At 42.1% G+C, this 18,547-nt stretch overlaps 1 protein-coding gene across 6 annotated transcripts in view; it reads right to left on the bottom strand.

Annotated features, from left to right (window-relative positions):
- Positions 1-18,547, bottom strand: part of Tbc1d1 (TBC1 domain family member 1) — a 203,178-nt gene that overhangs the window by 43,129 nt on the left and 141,502 nt on the right. The window lies entirely within an intron of this gene.

The raw sequence follows: 18,547 nt of genomic DNA, 5'->3' as shown, positions 1-18,547 counted from the left end.
TAAATCTATTTACCTTTTATAAATCTATACCTTTCTCACCTGTAGAAAATACATTGCTGGCACACACTGTTGTCATAACTCACAAATACCACATAAATATGTACAGAGAATGTCCCACCCTCTCACTGTGACCCTATCTATGAAGACCAGCGGAGGTTCCTGTATAACTGGATTTCATGGGACTTAACATGCTTCTGTGTAAACTGAATCTTTGCAAATAAAACCATGGTCTCAACACACACCATGAAAAACCTTCACAGGCAGCCTGAGCCTCTCAACCACCCATAACACAAACCTACAAGCTCTTCTAGTTAATAGCTCCAATACCATTCCACATTACCGTAATTTCCATAATAGTCATCAACATTACTGCTATCCTTATCTAAAGTTGGACTTGTTTTCCTCAATTAAATCTATGAGATCAAACAAGAGTACAAAATGTTTAATTTCTTAAAGTAACCTGACCATCTTAACTCCTCTTAATATTGCTGGATTAAAAAATATAAACACTAAATAAGAATGCTTTATGATCTCTGTAAGCAGTCAAATGTGCAGCTCTAAAGAGCGCCATACATTCCTATTTCATTACGATTTTTTTAAATAGAAATTCTACTTCCTTTAGAAATAACTAGAAAGTTTATCTCATTATAAGAGAAAGGATGTTTGTGTGTAATATTCAACGAAAAAGTGCAAATCAAAATTGTCTATATAGTATTGCTATGGTTTGGGTGTAACTTCCCAAAGACCTATACATAAAGGCTTGGTCTCCAGGGTGGTGGTATTAAAGGTTCATGGACATTTAAGAGGTGGGACCTAGGGAGAGACCCTGAGGTCACTGGGGCTGTGTCCTCCAAAGAGAATTTTAGATCCTGGTCTCTATCCCTCTCTTTGCTTCCTGGCTCAAGATGTGACCTCTCACCCTAAGCATACTCCTGCCACTGGAATCCAGTGCCCTCAATAGAGGTCCAAACCAATGAGGTTCTAGCCCACAATGGACTTGAACCTCCCAAACTATGAGTTAAATAAACCATTTACCTTCATTAAGTTGGGGGTATTTTCTTGCTGGTTAATACAAGTATCATCTCTTCTATAAACAGTGTGAAAGGCAGCACAGTTTAGTGATAAACAGAGGAGGCTCTGGAGCCAGGCTGACTGAATATTCATCAAGACTCTGCCATTTATTGACTGTGTGATATTTAGCAAGCTACTTAACCTCTCTAAGATGCCTCAACTTCCTGACCTGTGAAGTGGAAAGAACAGTCAAATGTCTCACAGCAGCAATAAAGCGACTGAATTAATACATAAGATACAAAACACCTAGAACAGAGCCCAACACACAATAATGCAATAAATATTAGCTCTTATCGATTGTCTTACATATGTGGCACAGAAAAAATCATGAAAAGAAATGCACTGAAATTTTACCTACTTAATTATAAAAATATTGAAAAGAAAGGTAGCTAGAATCTTCCTTCCTTGAACAATGGTTTGCTCATCACTAAGCATAGCAGCTGAGCACCGAGTACCAGCAGGTGATACATAAATAAGTACTGCATGAAGGAAGAGTAAACAGGTCCTGGGTTTTGGCATGCTGTTATAATTTCCTGAATTTTCTAAATATGTAACAATAGACACTTTTATACTTAAAGGAAAATAGTACAAATCTATTTTGATTAAAATAAGTTGAAAAAGTGTCCTCCTGCAAAATAGTTAAAAACAAATCACACCCCCGCCAATACATACTTAAGAATAGTCATTACTGAACATGTTTAAATTAATTGTTATTTAAAAGAACTCTGTCAGTACTCTTATTCTGCAGCTTGAAGTCTTTTCCTTTCTTTTTCCTTTCCTCTCTTAACATCTCTGCTACACATGCATCATGATTAAAGTTCTGCTTTCTCTCATACAGGAAGCAGTTACACTCCCACTGACTTGCAAAGGACTGTTTCAAAAAAGGAACTTGTGAGAAGTCCTGCCTGATGGGGGCAGGTAGTAAGGCAGCAGAGAGCAGCACCAGGTTGGGCTTTAGTGCAAGTGCAGGAGCACCGGGGCCTGTGCACATTAACAGAGGGGGAGCCCCACTGACCATCAGGTGCAGCCAACCAGGAAATCCTCTTCCCTTTTCAACCCTATTGATGAACAAGGGCTCTCTTCATCAGCCCTCCATCCTCTAGTTCCATCCTTCCTGTTTACTTTCTCCTCCTGAGTGTCAATCATTAGCTACAGTTTGTTGAGAGAGAAGTCTTTGACACAAATAAGCTTATCTGATTCTCATGAAATAGGTGACATTATTATCCCCATTTCGCAGCCCAAATAACTAAGAGAGTTTGTAACTGAGTCAAGTCATATGGCAAGTAAGAGCAGAGCCATGATTTGAAGCAAGGTATATTTTCCTGCAAAATTAGAAGTACTTAGTCTTGCTTCTCTAACTTTGACTGCACAAGCATTACACAGGGGATCTTTGTAAAATCAGACTCTGATTGAGTCTGACTGAGGGGAGGCCAAGAGTCTGCATTCTATCAGGCTTCAGATGATGCAGCTACTGCTGGCTGCGGAAGCACACTCTGAACAGTAGGGTTCCATGTTGCACTTCTCTTTGGCCTTTATACAACCCCATGGGCTTACCACCACATCGAGGAAGCTCTTCCTTCCATCCCAGTTATCACTGACAGAATAGTTCAAATGCTGCTGCTGGAAACTGTCTGAATTTAGGCCTTTCACACATGACAAGAATTTGTCCCAAACTTGGTCAGAGTATCAAAGCCAAAGACAGAACACGAAGAAATTATTATCAGTATTAATTTCACCCCGTGGATAAGCCAAATAAAAGTTGATACTTTGTAAAGGTCAGAAAATAAACCTAATAGTTTATAGCAGGGTTTTAACCTCAGCACTAGTGACATTTTTGGCTGGATAATCCTTTGTCACAAGGGATGGTTTTGTGCACTGCAGAATGTTTTGGAGCATCCCTGTGCAATACCCATAAGACGATGGTAGTGTCAAGCCATCCAGTAATGACAATTTTTAAAAAATGCCTCCAGATATCACTAAATGGGCAGGAGGGACAAAATCACCCTATGAGAATCCCCGATTCAAAGAGAAAACAAACAAACTCACTTTTCTCTACACAACCCTAGGAAGAGATTAAAAATATATCCTCTTCACCCAAATGTATTTAATGTGGTAAAATTACTAATTTTTTTAAGAGTTTATAATTAAGAATGAACTTTTAAAATATTATCTTTTGTTCATGTTAAGAATAGAGTAGTTATGGGGCTGGGGTTGTAGCTCAGTGGTAGAGTGCTCGCCTAGCATGCATGGCCTCAGAACTACATAAATGTAAAATAAAGATATTGTGTCCACCTAAAACTAAAAAATAAATATTTAAAAAAAGAATAGACTAATTACAAAGTAGTTTGGTAATTTGTAAGTGGGAATAATTAACATATTTGTTTGTTCTAAATTTGGCCTGGCTCAATCAGGCCAAGTGGGCTGTTTTCTTATCAATGCAACAGGATCCAGATTTGGGACAAGGTAGTAGTATTGCAATCAGTTCTTTTTTGCACGCATGTTTTTGGGTACAATCTTGTGACATGTGGATTCACATACACAGGGGCTTAAGCAGGGAAATATAGTGAAAATGTTAGATGGCTGTTGGCTGCGAACCCTGCTCTCACAATAAATATGGGCATTATTTTTAACACGGATAATTCCTAAGCCAACCACACCAGTATTTATCAAGTCCCTTACGTGCACTGTGCTAAGTGGTCTAAGAAGGGCCACTTTTACATTTCTAATAGTTTCCAGAGCAATCTTGGTGATCAGGCTTCTTCACTCTATTGTGTTCTCCCAGAGGCCCAGGTAGAAAGGCCCAGTTCAGCAGGACAGAGGCTGCCTTGGGGCTGCTCCACCCGCTGCCCCTCCTCCCAGACACCCAAACTGTTGGTGCCTCTTTATAAACACAAATGCCTTTTGGGGTTCCAGTCCCTCAGTGCGAAATGTGAAAAATGACATTCACCTCCAACTGCCTGAATGTGGAGACCACAGGCACTGACAGACATATTTATAAAGTCTACAAAGCCACAAAACCAAAGGGCTGGGACAACGCACTAGTCCAGGATTAGATTTTACTATTCTGACATCTTCTTTAATGACGGGATGTAGAATGCTTAAGTGATGTAGACTTCCAGACAACAGCTTCCAATGGGTTCTAAGAATTTAAAACCAGTCATAATTCAGGGGTACTAAGAGACAATTGTCTCCATTTAAATCACTGCTGTGACATTCCCAAAAGAGTTGTAAATATAATCCATGCTGGTGCATATTTTGGATGCCAAATTACTTTCCAACAACCTTGGCTGCTACTCTCTTCTTTTTCTCTGCTCACAAATGTACAGGGAAGAGTATAACACTGGATTGCTGCTGTGACCAGAATCAGTACTGTGACAGAAAAGGAGGGAAAGCCACACACACACACACTCTCCTCCTTGCCCAGTATCTGACTCTCTAAAGCATGGAATGCAGGGGCTTGCACTTTCACAAAACACAAACATTAAATCTTGAGCTGCAGTTCTCCCTTTATAGACATGACATTAAATCCCATGTTAATGTCCTGGAAGAGAAGCTCCAAGAAGAAAATGAAGACACAGGTCTTTATTCTCCAAATTTCTGGCTTTTTGCCATGTGTTAGCCCACAACAGAACATTTTATACTCTCCCAGCCCTCCTGAAAATCCTGAGTTCTCATGCCAAAAGAAAAAGTAACTTTTCAAAATTTTCAGTTGCTCTCTTTCAATAACATGAGTAGCTTTTGGAAAGGAAGATTCAAACTGAACATGAACTCTCTGGAGGAGGGTAATGACAACAGGGATTAACATCTGCAGCATCTGTTGTTACCAACAGCCAAAGAACATTTCTTTAAAAAAAAAAAAAAAACTAAAATGACCATGTAGACTTAAGGCTGTCAAACTGTTTACAGACTATAAACAACTTTACCTCTACTACAATAGGAGGCAGAGGCCAGGAAGGCAGAGACTTCTGCATTCTCTGCCATGTTCCCATGCCCAATGCACAAGGAATACCCCCCATGAGTAGATTCATCTACCCGAGATTGTCTCAATTCTGCCAGGACTTCTTTGGATGTTTTATGGAAAATAATCCAACAAGAATCTCATTATTTTCTACAGTTATATTACATGTTAGTCTAGCAACAGAAAAATGTAATACTGTAAAAATTAATTTGTATAATGAAAAAAGTAATTTTAAGTTCTTGCCACATGCATGGAAATGTTGCTACAAATCCAGGTATGAACAAGATACAGTACCTCATATTTCAACAGGGTGACAGAGAGAAGTGCATGACTATGAGAATAAAGGAAATACAAAGAAAGTGTTCTAGGAAGTTCAGGAAAGAAGGATGATTCCTGCCATTTATCAGGTTAACAGTTTGGAGCCATGTCTGAGATCAAATCCTGGCTCCACCAGGAATCTAATTAGTCAAACCCAAACAGGCTACATGATCGCTTCATACCTCAGTTTCATTTGTATGCAAAACTTATATAATATTGCTTATTGCAAAGGATTATTATGTGGGAGGATAAAAACCCAGCCCCTAAATAAACACCCAATAGGTTGTCAACCATCAATCTTAACAGCAACATGAACACCATTTTTTTCAGAAAGAGGTCCATACTTGATGAACAGGTAAAATTCAGACAGGTGGAAATGATGGGAGAGAGTTTAAGTAAATGGATCAGTACAAATAAGGCTCACAGGTAATTATCAACTCACCCTTGCTAATGACCCACTTTGGCTAAGGACCAGATGTTAACACATGTGAAAAGAGAAGACAAGGTTGGTGAGCCTCAGTGAGAGGTCTTGAATGCCTGGCCAACCTCTGTATTACTAAGTCACTGGGAAGTCCAGAAGACTGAGGATTTTTTAAAAGATAAAATTGGTTTCTTATATACATTCTTCAGTACTAGAAAGAAACTGGCCATTAGGGATTACATGGGCCCCATGGATCAGCCAAACGGAAGGCCATTACAAAACAGTGTGGACAAGTGTTTGCAAAAGAGATATGAACTCAGAATAGAGCCAAGCCCTGGCTGAGATGGGAAGCAATGGAGAGGCGGGGAGGAGAAGGATGGGGAGGCAGGCACACAAATTCAAAAAGGCAGCCATGATCTGCAGAACAGAAGCAGAAGCCTTGCAGAGATCTTCATCCTCACTCTCTCCAAAACTAGCCATCTGCCAAGGCTATGTGAAGATGACAGAGATGAGGGAGCCAAAAGCCCACACCTGGCCTGGTCTGGGCTATGACAGCAGCTCTAAGGAGAAGGTTGGAAGGAGAAGGAGAAGAAGAAGCCATCAAGGTCACACAGCAGTAGGACTCTGGGGAAGAGAGCCAGGAGGAGTCACAGAGCACAGGACTGAGGAGGAAGCAGACGGCAGACCTAGCAGGAACTCTGGTCTGCCTCTGGCTTCCTCCCTTCCAGTCGGAGCTCATCTACAGGGGCAGGAGGCACTAAGAGCTTTGTTTGCCCCCAGTGGTGGGGAGGCCATGGCTCTCAAAGCTGAGGTGTACAGAAGCTTGGGAAAAACCAAAAAAAAAAAAAAAAAAAAAAAAGCTGTCAAAAAAATTTAATGCATGTGATAAAATTACATAGTTTGAAAAAAATGACATTTGTTTTTGAATTTGCAAGGGGAGTGATGCTACTTTTGGAGGCTGAAAGTTAGGGCTCTCCTCTTTTTATAAAAGATAAAAAACTAAAGAGAAACAAATATTCAACCTTAGAATACAAAATGCTGACCTTTGTAATAGTTTGCTCTATTCCCACTTATATCACACTGATTTCAAACTGTAGCCCACAGAAGCCCTTTGGTGCATGCCAACAGAACATGTCCCCGAGGAGTGTGCTCAGAAGCCAGGCGGTGTCCAGCCAGCAGCCACTGCATAATGGCTGCCCCTCCACTCCATATTCATTTTTCCTTCCTTCTTCAGAGCCATGAAGGATATGGTCAGCACTCTGAGAAGCACTGGAACTCTTGAGCTGAAAGGGACATTAGAAGATGACCTCGCTCAACCCTCTTCCCTTCCCAGATATGAAAACTGAGGCTCAAAGAGGTCCAAAGTCCCAGTTTCTGAGCAGTGTACAAGTGCCCACTGATTTCATCCTCACAACCACCAGATACACTGGAGACTGTTTTAATCCCTAAATGACAAGAGCTTGGGACATACAGCTAGTCAGTCAGTGGAATTAGGACTAGAACTCAGACCCCAGGCCTGCTTATTCCAATGCCTCAGGGCAACAGGAATGAATGCAAAGAGAAAAGGAGAAAGCACCTTATCACACCAGGGTAGCTGCTTGCTTATGTGCCTCAGTTTCCATCCGTAAATCACTGACATTAATAGCATCCGTCTCCACAGCATTCTTGTGGGCATTAAATGGAAAACGCTTGAAAGCACTTTAGACAGTGCTTGGGCAAGAGTTAAGTGTTGAATTCTTATTAACATCATTATTTATTTTGTTCCCCAAATAAAGAAATCCGTTGGTAAAATCTTTTCTTTGCTTAGACTACTCCACATTCAGACAAGTAGGGATAACAAGGAACACTGGTGTACTGGAGGGTACTTGAGGTGAGAAACTCATGTTTTGCAAAGAAAGAAATGAAATAGCAGTGTAGTTCCAAGCAGCTTCCCCCAACAGGAGGCCCCTCATCAAAGCCTTGATGTGTCCAGGACCCATGGCCACATGGAGGCAGAGGTGAGCAGGGATGCCCATTCCCGCAAGAGCTGAGAGGTCCTTTTGGCCTTTCCTTATCTCCCCTCCTCCTCCACCAAAGTTCAGCTCTAAGGTCATGCCCTCCGAGATGCTTCTTCCTGTTGCTCCCTGTCTAGCTGGGTACTGAGGCACCTCCTCTCTGGACCCATAGCACTGGCTGGTGTAAACTGTGGCCGAGCATCTCAGCCATTCTGAGCACAGATAATAAATGCAAGAGGGGCCCAGAGAAGCAGATCAGGTCATCCTGGAGCATTCCGGGGAAGACTAAGAAGGGAAAGCAGCAAAAAGGACTACAAGGTCCTCTGGGGCACAGACTCCAGGCCCAAGTGACTGGGGTGCAGACATGAAAAAATGCCTTGTCGTTAAGTTGTGTCAGAGAGCCAGTGAACAGGAACCACATGGGGATTTACCCTGACACCCACACTTGGCCTTCTGGTCTCATACACATGGATTTTTAAAAACGTTAGACCATCCAACATTTGTCATTTACGTCATTAATGCTATGTGGCTGCATGGCTACAGTTATTGATCAAACTGGCTCTGTGTGGACCTCACTATGGGCACAGAAGAAAAGAGGTGCCTGACTGACAACAGCACGTGGGTTGCTGTTAGTTTACAGGAGTGGTTCTCAAAGTGTAGTCCCCCCACCAGCAGCAGATGCCCTAGAAGCTTCTTAGAAATGCAGGGTCTCAGCCCCACCCACCCAGATTTGCTGGATCACAAACCCTGGGGTAGACCAGCAGCCTGGATTCACACAACAGGGAATTCTAATAACGTACACCAAAGTTTGAAAACTCCTGGCTTTTGACATTCAGTACTTTTTCAGTTATTTTACTCAGTTACTCTAGGTTATTTTACCTTAACTGGTGGTATCACATTATGTGACAATGTGATACTAGAGAACCTGGTATATTTCAAACAAATTATTTCAAAATAATTAAGCAATGACTTCATCCATTAACAGTGACATGACTATTAAAGTTTAAAAATACATCCTGCTTTTCAAACACTGGCCAAAAGGCATTATCTCTGTCAAAGACAATTGTTTGAACTAAAATTAATACCATTTTCTTAAGAAATGCATTCAGAAAGCGGTCCCTCCCTGGTGACCCAAATCAACCACCCACACTATTATAGCAATAATAAATTTCCTTCCAGATTTGAACATAAATAATCAGAGACACAGACCAATGAGTCAACCAACACAAACAGAAAATATACTACTAAAAGCTAAGATCATGATTTCCCAATCTGTGCTGTTTAGCCATCTGCAGAAAAACAGCTTGTTTACAGCACGGCTCCAAGTACCCCCACTGTGCGCTCCTCCTCTCCAGCTCTGGCCTCTGCAAATCCTGATACTACAGCCACCCGGCTCTGCCAAGGAAGATGGAGTAGGACCTAGGAGGCCTTTCTGCTTCCCAGTTTCTCTAGAGGCATGGTGAGACCAATTTCCTCACCCTTGAACCTTTCCTGTCTGTAGCACAAGGTGCTATAAGGACCAAAACTAGACCTAAAAAGAATAAAAAAATGACTGCATGATGTAGAGAGCTTTCAAACTTCACCCCACGAAGCTGTGTGCAAAATCCATGCTGGCAACCAGGAAGTGACAGGGAACAGAGCTATCTATCTTAGGTTGGGCTGCTATAACAAAACACCACAGACACAGCGGCTTAAACAGATATGTATTTCTCACAGTTCTGGAGGGAAGTTCCAAGATCAGGGTATCATTCTGTGAGGACCATTGTTCTGACTTCCTGCCTACTATATCCTCACATGGTAGAGAGAGGAAGTTGTGGAGTCTCTTCCTTTTATAAGGGCACTAATTCCATTGATGAGGGATTTACACACATGACCTCATCTGAATCAAATCACCTCCCAAAGGTCTATCTCCAAACACCATCTCACTGGGGCTTAGGGACCAGCATTTGGATCTGGGCAGGGGGAAGAAAAACTTTATAGGGCCTCTGTAAATGTTCCTTTAAAGAATTCAGTTAGCGTCAGGCTCGGTGGTACATGCATGTAATCTCAGTGACCCAGGAGGTGGGACGCAGGAGGATCACAAGCAAGTTCAAAGCCAGCCTCAGCAACTTAGCAAGGCCCTAATAACCTGGTGAGACTCTGTCTCAAAATAAAAAATAAAAGGGGTTGGGGATGTGGCTCAATGGTAAAGCACTCCTGGGTTCAATCCCTGGTACGAAAAAAAAAAAAAAAAAGGAAAAAAAAAGCCATGTGGAGGTGAGGAGAGGCATGCTTTCTCACCATAAAGTTCAGTTAGCAGCCAAAGAAAAAGGGAAAGTTTTAAAACACAGTTAATACTTTTTGTTATAACCAAAAAGAAGAGGATGGCCCGGCACTGAGAGTCCTGATGGGTTGACAAAATTCAAATTTTCTTTTTTTTTTTTTCTTTTTTCTTATGGGGGAAGGGAAGACCTGGGGGCCACAAAGAGGGATCTGCTTGAGTACATGTAGCCACTACTCTAGAACAGAGCTGCCCTTCCTTCATGTCACGGCACTTGGTCTGTAAATCATTAACACAGCTGCAAGTGCATCTTTTATATCCACTTTTTTCTAACTATATTACCAGGTCCTAGGCCAGGGCTTAAAAGTACTCTGCCATCTTGTCTACCTTCTATCCTACTTCTTCACCCAGCCTGCTTCCCTGTCAGTGCAGGACAAACTGACCACAAAGTAGGAAGCAGGGTTAGGAAACAATACTCCAACCCAACCTTTCCTGGCACACCAGCCCAGGAAGATGCTTAACTGACATGTGCTTCCCAGTTCCCTGATCAGCATGGAGTGAGACGCAGGCAGAAAAGAGCAACAATAATGCAGACTCCAGACATGACACGATCATAGGCCTTTTATATAAAATCAGACAAAATACAATCCAGGCAAAAAAGAATTAAAGTTTTGTGCAAGAACCTAGAGTTAAAACATAGTTCCTACTACATGATATTTGTAATATAGATAGATGGATTTAGTGTATTTAATCTGTACTTAAATATGTTAATATTTATTAAGCTTGGAATAAATGAGAATCATTTTGTCATGATAAACTGGGAACCTTCAAATTATTAAGGTTTATGCCACAACAGAGCACTGCATCAATAAAAGACAGCAACAAAACCCTGCAGGGATTTTAACAGCAGCAGCTTTCCAATGAAAGGAGAACCTTGAACTTGGTTCTATCCTGCACCCAACACTCCTCCTTCTTTCTCCCTTGGCATTTCTTGTCTCCCTGACTACACTTGCACACTTCTTTATCTAGCGTCAAGCCCACTTTCAATCCGATCCCAAGGGCAGGGCTCTGTGAACCAACTGTGCCCTGTGTGTAGCTTTACGTTAAATGACACATGACAAATCCACCTCATCGTGTGAGGAGCTGGGTCTATATCATCTTTGCCAATTCGGGGCTTTCACCCAAAACTATACTGGTGTGCCTTCAAAATGTGATGATAAAGACGGTACATTATGAGAGGTAACATGAACAACTATCATGGCCATCTGCAAGATGGAACCTGGATTTGGGTGGCAGTCATTGGGCAGGGAAGGGTTGGGGCCACTGTGTACTGCAGGACAGAGAACTCAGCTGGAGAAGCCAGAGTCCCCACTCTGAGTTTACTGGTAACATGATACAACAGTCCAAATGGCAATTTCCAAGAAGAGCTCAATTTTCCCCTCTGTAAGTCCAGGAGGTTTCTAGGCATGTTGATTGGCTTTTTCTTCCCTTTAAAAGAAACAATCTTAATGACCTCATAGGAAAAGTAAACATGTATATGTGTATATTTTTAAAGGGAAAAGTTATCTATCATCCTACTTCCCAAACATAAGCACTCAATATTTTCCTATATTCTCCCTCTCATCTTCCACTGACTTTTTGCTGTATGTTTAGATGAGGCTTTCCTTCTGTATTCTGGGCACTGTGTGCATCACCATAGTCCATTACCAACTTTCAAAGCATCATAATGGGATACATTGTCTGAAGGTCTGAGTGCACCCAAGCAGGGGCAAGGCTCGGAAGGTGGGAGATCATGACTGACTCACACAGAGGTCAGAGTACGACATGCACACTTAAATCTCTGAGAGGACACTGGAAGCTTTTCAACTGGATTAAAAAAAAAAAAAAAAAAAAATCAACAGGGTCACATCACAGCCCCACGCTGGACAGACATTGGTAAAAACTGCTGGGAAAGGAAGAAAATAGAATTAGAAGCAGATGGTTTTCTAAGGGGCTTAAGGAGAGGTGACATGGGGAGTACAGAGAAGAAACACAGGACCATGAGAAGCAGGAATGGTCAAGGTGCATTCAGTGATCCACACAAGCACAAAGAAGCCCTGTCTGGGCTGTTGCTTGCACAGCCACCCTGGAGAGGTCTTGAGCCTCAGTGGCCAACAAGGACCTAATTGTTAAAAACTCCAGCTAGAAACTCTGCTGCCTCCCTCTGCCTCGCACGCATATGGGACTGAAAAACCCAGCCCCACCCATCCATTGCACAATGCTTATCTGGATGTGATCTAAGGTCGAAATCTGTGAAAGGAAGCCCATGACTTAAAAGTTAGGAAATACTCTTGTGCTTTGCTGAGAAGAGGGGATGGGGAAGTCCACAAGATGAAACAAGAGGTTTAAAATAGTGAACCCAGTTCTTCCCTCAACTCCCACAATGGTCACTGGGTATATGTGGAAATATGACCTTTCCACCTGGGAAACCCCAGCCCAACCGCTTTCCTTATAATGCCAGTATTCTGCCTCAATCAACTTGGGAAAGCGATTTTCCTTCCGAGGTCCAGAACATCAAGCACCCAGGAAGTGGTGTGAGTGGTTTCAGGCTTCCACATTCTCATCTAGCAAATGGAAACAGACTCATTGAGCTGGCTTCTGCCCCATAAAAGGGAGTACCCTGAGATATGTTTAAAACCTGGCATAGTGGTTCACCCCTGAAGCACCAGCCACTCAGGAGGCTGAGGTGAGAGGGTCCCTTGACCCCAGGAGTTCAAGAGCAGCCTAGGCAACATGGCGAGGCCCCATCACAAAAAAAGTAAATAAAAATAAAACCCTGATATATTCCAAATGCTTAAATGCAATCCGTGGACAACTCAAGTTCAAATGTCTTTTGAAAACTGCTTTTATGGTAATGTTTTCTTAAAACATTATCACAGTTTATAAAAAAAAAAAAAAATTACTAGACAGGCAACATCTCCTTTTGAAAGTCTCCACTAACTGTAAGTGAATACAGCAAATCCCAGCACATTAACTTCCGTTTATAATTGTTAAAAACTGATAGTTATGACCAGATGCAATGATGCACACTTGAGGCAGGAGGATCGCAAGTTCAAGACCAGTCTGGGCAACTTACAAGTCCTAAATGTGATGTTAAACGTGAAGGAGGTAAGATGGGAATAGGAAAGACAGGAAATGAACAAGACATAACTTTCCTATGTTCATACAGGCATACACGTTCATGTAACTCCACATAATGTACAACCACAAGAATGTGATCCTAAGTGATACTCCATGTATATATGTCAGAATGCACTCTACTGTCAGTATATCTAAAAGGAACATTTTTTAAAAAAAAAGTGAAGGAGGTAAGCGTAGGAAAGAATGGCTGTCATTTCTGGAGGAGGAAATGTGGGGAAAGCAGCTTTCACTGACTGATCCCACATCCCTCCTTTATGAGGTGGGTGCTATCACTGTGCCATGTTATAGCTGCAGCATAGAGAAGTCAAGCAACTGCTTTTGGCCAAACAGGTCACAAATGCAAGAGCCAGAATTTAAGTTCAGGCTGGTCTGATTTAAAAGTCATACTCAAAGCCATATGCAGTGGCACATGCCTATAATTGTAGCTATTCAGGAGGCTGAGTAGGAGGAGTATAAGTTAAAGGTTGGACCGGGCAACTTGGCAGGACTATGTCTCAAAATAAAATTAAAAGGCTGGGAATACAGCTCAGTTGTAGTGTGTGTACCTGGCATGTGTGGATCCCTGGGTCGAATCTCAGCACCACACACACACACACAAAATAAAAGTGGGCATAAAATCCTGAATAGACATTTCTCCAAAGATAACACATACATAGCCAACAAGGTTATAAAAATATGTTCAACATCACCAATCATCAGAGAAATGCAAAACCACAATGAGATATCACCTCATACCATTAGGATGCCCACTGTCAAAATAATCAGAAAGCAATAAACACTGGTGAGGATGTGGAGAAATCAGAATCCTTGGGCATTGCTGATGGGAATTTTCAGGAAAACAGTAAAGAAGTGTCTCAAAAAATTAAAAATAGAAGTACCACATGACCCAGCACTCCCACTTCTGGGTATACACTCAAAAGAATCGAAAGCAGGATCTCAAAGAGATAACTGGCACCCATGTTCATAGCAGCATTGTTCATAAGAGCCAAGAGATTGACAATGCAAACGTACAGACAGATACATGCACAAAACAAGTGTGGCATGTACTACAACAGAACATAGGTCAGCCTTAGGAAAAGGCAAGAACCTGGGAGACATAATGCTAAGTGAAATAAAGCAAAGCAAGAAGACAAATACTGCATGATTCTGCTCATGTGAGGAATCTAAAATAGCCAAACTCACAGAAACAGAAAGCAGAATGGTGGCTGCCAGGGGCTGGGGGAGGGGGAAATGAGAGTGTTTTATGGGAATAGAATTTCAATTTTACAACATGAAAAAGCTCTGCAGACTCATTTACCACACTGTGAATATACTTAACACCAGTGCACTTACACCTAAAAATTTATGGTCAAGGTGGTAATTTTAGGCTATGTGTTTTTTACCACAAAAGTTTTTTTTTTTTTTTACCACTTTAGAAAATTTAAAACTCTAATTCTTAACCAAGACACTTCAGCCCATCAGGCCTTTCTGAAGTTACACAGGACTCTTTCCCTCAAGTGGCCGAGGCCATTACTAGAAATACTCATCACAATGGGAACTATTCATTTTCTTTTGCCCCGTGACATATCAAGAAAATAAGGGAGTGCAGACTGGAATGAGCAGTGGGAAAACTCACAGGGCCCCTGTTTGAAAAACTCCCTGGCTTGGGAAAGGTGAGCATGGGAGGCAAGAGGCTTGCTTTAAAATGAAGACCTCAGATTCTGGGACATTCTCCCAAAGGTCACAGTAGCCAAAAGAGGAAGTCACAACATTCCCAAGCCCCATCTCTCTGCCACTTACTCACACCTCTCTTAGGGGTTTGATTTTTGCAAATTAAAGCTGCCACTTTCACAACTCAAATTACTGACCACCCCAAGTTTAGTAATTCCACGGATGAAATGGGGGGACCCCAAATAATTATCTGTAGTTCCAGCCCACAAGAGAGAAATAGGCTTATAATCAATTCCATTTTTAATAAATCTGAAAACCTGATAGTATCATGACTTGTGACAGAAATATGCTTCTTTATGTAAGCCAAATGTATTTCTTAATTACACATAAAGTTTTCCTATTATCAAAGCATTATTACATTATAAATTTTAAAATGAGACAAGGGAAAATACCACCCATCATACCATCTCAAAATTTCTATAGAACATCAGTGTTTTCTCTGTATCTTTCTCCATGTATGTTATTTCTTACATAGCATAATCTAAGTAGTTGTAATAAATAATTTTATAATAAAAATACCTATAACTGGTTAAGATTCCAAAATTGTACATTTCTTTATCCAGCAAAAATCAAGTACCATCTATGAGCCAAACTCCATGGCAGGCCCTAGGGCTCTGAAGAGATAATGTCATTGTCCCCGCCAGGCTTAAGCTGGATTTTGCAAATGCACTAAATGCTCTCAATGGCTTGGTAAGACTTAAGCAGATGCAAGAGCATGTTGAGGCCTCACACCATTGATGCTTAGACCAGTTTGTGGCCCAGGTCTATGGTGTAAGCTCAACAAGGGTTCCCTGGGGTCCTCTCCTTGAGGGACACCTTGAACACCTGAGGTTGTGGAACCACATGAAAACGATTTTGCCCAAAGAATCCCAAACTCTTGTTATGGGATAAATACATCAATTAAGCTTTGTTCCTAGTAACTTTGTTCTTTGATGGGGTGTTAGCCAGTCTCTATCCAAGTCCTTCAGGTAATAGGATATTCATACTACTTACCCCTGAACAATCTCACCTACTACAGAACAACCATCAACTGGAAAAGCTAAAGGCTTTTTCATTGTCCCCTGCCTTTGGTTGGTAAATGATATAATTACTAACATCACACCAACTTACGGTGGCAGGGGGCTATGCCCCTCCTCCCAGCTCTGGCCCATTCCATACTCCCACAGCCAGATGACAGCTGGGTGGGTCCTGCTGCCATGTGGTACCATACTTCTCCCACCATTCCCTGGGTAAGCAACCAGAGCTGGGCCAATCAGTTCTCCCTCTCAAAATCTGCAATCAAACAGATTAGCAGTCAGGTACATGGATGCCTCCAGAGCTAAGAGGTCATACAGCTTGAGGACTGGTGTGATCATACAAGGGGTAAGTGAGCTGGTAGAACTGGCATGCAGAATAAAGAAGAGAACAGAAGATTGCAGGTAAATGGATAGAGTTGGAGAATATAATGCTAAGTGAAGTAAGCCCATCCCAAAAAACCAAATGCTGAATGTTTTCTCTGATTTAAGGATGCTGATTCATAATGGGGGTTGAGGGGGAGTGTGGGAGGAATAGATGAACTTTAGATAGGACAAAGGGGAGGGAGGAGAAGGGAGGGGGCGTGGGGGTAGGAGAGACGGGGAATGAGACGGACATCATTACCATAAGTACATGTATGAAAACACAAGTGGTGTGACTACTTTGTGTACAACCAGGCTATTTGTGTAATATGAATTGAATTGCATTCTGCTGTCATATATAACAAATTAGAATAAAATAAAATTTAAAATAAATACATAATTTAAAAAATATTTTTAAAAAAAGGAATAGAAGAAAAAAAAATGATATGACTCCAAAGAGAGAGCCAGAGATGTCCTTGATTCCTGACAACTTCCTAGTTCCCAGCTCTTACCTTTATCTTGATTTCTAAAGCCTCCTTCTGGTTACACTGGCTTGAGTCATTTTTTGACTCTTGGAACTGAACAATCATTGATGAAAACAGGCTTATACTCAGCTGTTTCCTGAGCGTCCCCCAAGCGACGCCTACGTGCAATGGGTATGCGGGGTAATTCAGAAGCTGAAAACAGCTTCCTGTCTCATAGAACTCAATCAGGGAAACAAACAGGATGCTGATACTTAATCAGAGAGGGATTAATGGAAAGAAACGGGAATGCAGATATGATAGCCAAGTTTCCAGTCCATTCTACCACTGACTGCCTGTGTAACATTCAGTGGGTCCCATCCCCTCCCCACCCACCCACTCACCTGTTTCTTCACCTGTTAAATAAAAAAGTTTGGAATAGATGACATTCAAAGTCACCACTTGCTTTTAGTAATTACACTTGAAACCTTTTACATACTCATAATCAGCAACATTATTTTTAGGAGTGGTGTGGGTTATAGGCTATCTTTTTTAAAAAAAATTCTGCCCAAAGTTTACTTCAGTTAGGAGCCAGTGCAATTCTCCACCACCCTGCAGCCCGCACTTGCATTTCTGAAGGGCAGAGTCGGGGAGGGGCACTCTCAGGGAGTTCATCAGCCCAGGCAGTGTGTCCAGGAGAGCTTTTGACATGTCAGAACACTGTAGAGCTGTGCTCTCCAACACAACAGCCCCTGGCCCTCTGTGGTTCTTGATCACCTGAAATGAGGCTAGTGTGAGTAAATAAAATTGTTAATTCATTTAAGTGTGATTAGTTAACATTCCAGTTTAAGCAGCTGTATGTGGATAGTGTGCCTACTATACTAGACAGCCAGATGTGGAGTTCAACGTGTAAACCCACTGCAAGATCAGAAGCTCCCCAACAGGGACAAACACAAGCCCTTACGGGACAACAGGAATAGAAAGACTGCCGTGCCCTCGTGGGAAAGAAACAGTGGCACTGGATCCTGAAGAGGACACTGGAAAGTCTTCTAGTGCTAAAGTACCATGGGTAGGGTATAGACAAAGGGGAGAAAATGAACAGGAAGAATTTTCTGGGCAATGGAAATAGTCTATCCCAAACCAGGGCTGCCTGAGGAACCCAGCACAGCAGAGAAGAGCATCATATTCTGCACAATCAGCGCTGCAGGCCCCCAGCCTGCCCCCTCCACCCCTCTTCCCAAGTACCAGACAAGGTGGCAAGGTACCCAGCCCTAAATCAACACATCCTAGCCCCCTTGTGGCTGGTCAGATGACATGGTTTCAGAAAATGAGATGCACAAGAAAGTCCATCAGGCATTTCTGGACAGTCTCACTCTCTGGATACAGAGGGGTCACCCTTTCCTCCTTGATACTTCCTTCTTTGTTCTGCTTGGAAATGGAGGGGAATCCGAAAGTGGAGGCATCTGGGAGGATGAAACAGAAAGAGAGAAGGGGCTGGGCTACATTATGGAGCTACCAAACCAGCTCTGCTCTACCATTACAGATTTCTTATTATGGGAGAAAAATTAGTCCCTCTTTGGTGATACCCATGTGCAGTCGGTCAGATGCAATCTCAGAATGATTTCAATTTTGGAAGAGAGGTGCTGGACCATGTGAGAACTACACGACAAAGAAAATGAGCAATAGGAGGTGAGAAGGAACCTCCTCCCCACCCCCAGTCAGTGGAAATCCAAGGACTTTGCCACGTGCTGAGAGAACAACTGTATGCAGACCAATGAGTTGCAGACGGACACCACCC

This window comes from Marmota marmota, unplaced genomic scaffold (assembly GCF_001458135.2).
Source record: "Marmota marmota marmota unplaced genomic scaffold, marMar, whole genome shotgun sequence".
Lineage (NCBI taxonomy): Eukaryota > Metazoa > Chordata > Mammalia > Rodentia > Sciuridae > Marmota > Marmota marmota.
Note: the sequence above shows the minus strand (reverse complement) of the source record. Positions and strands in the feature narration are given on the sequence as shown.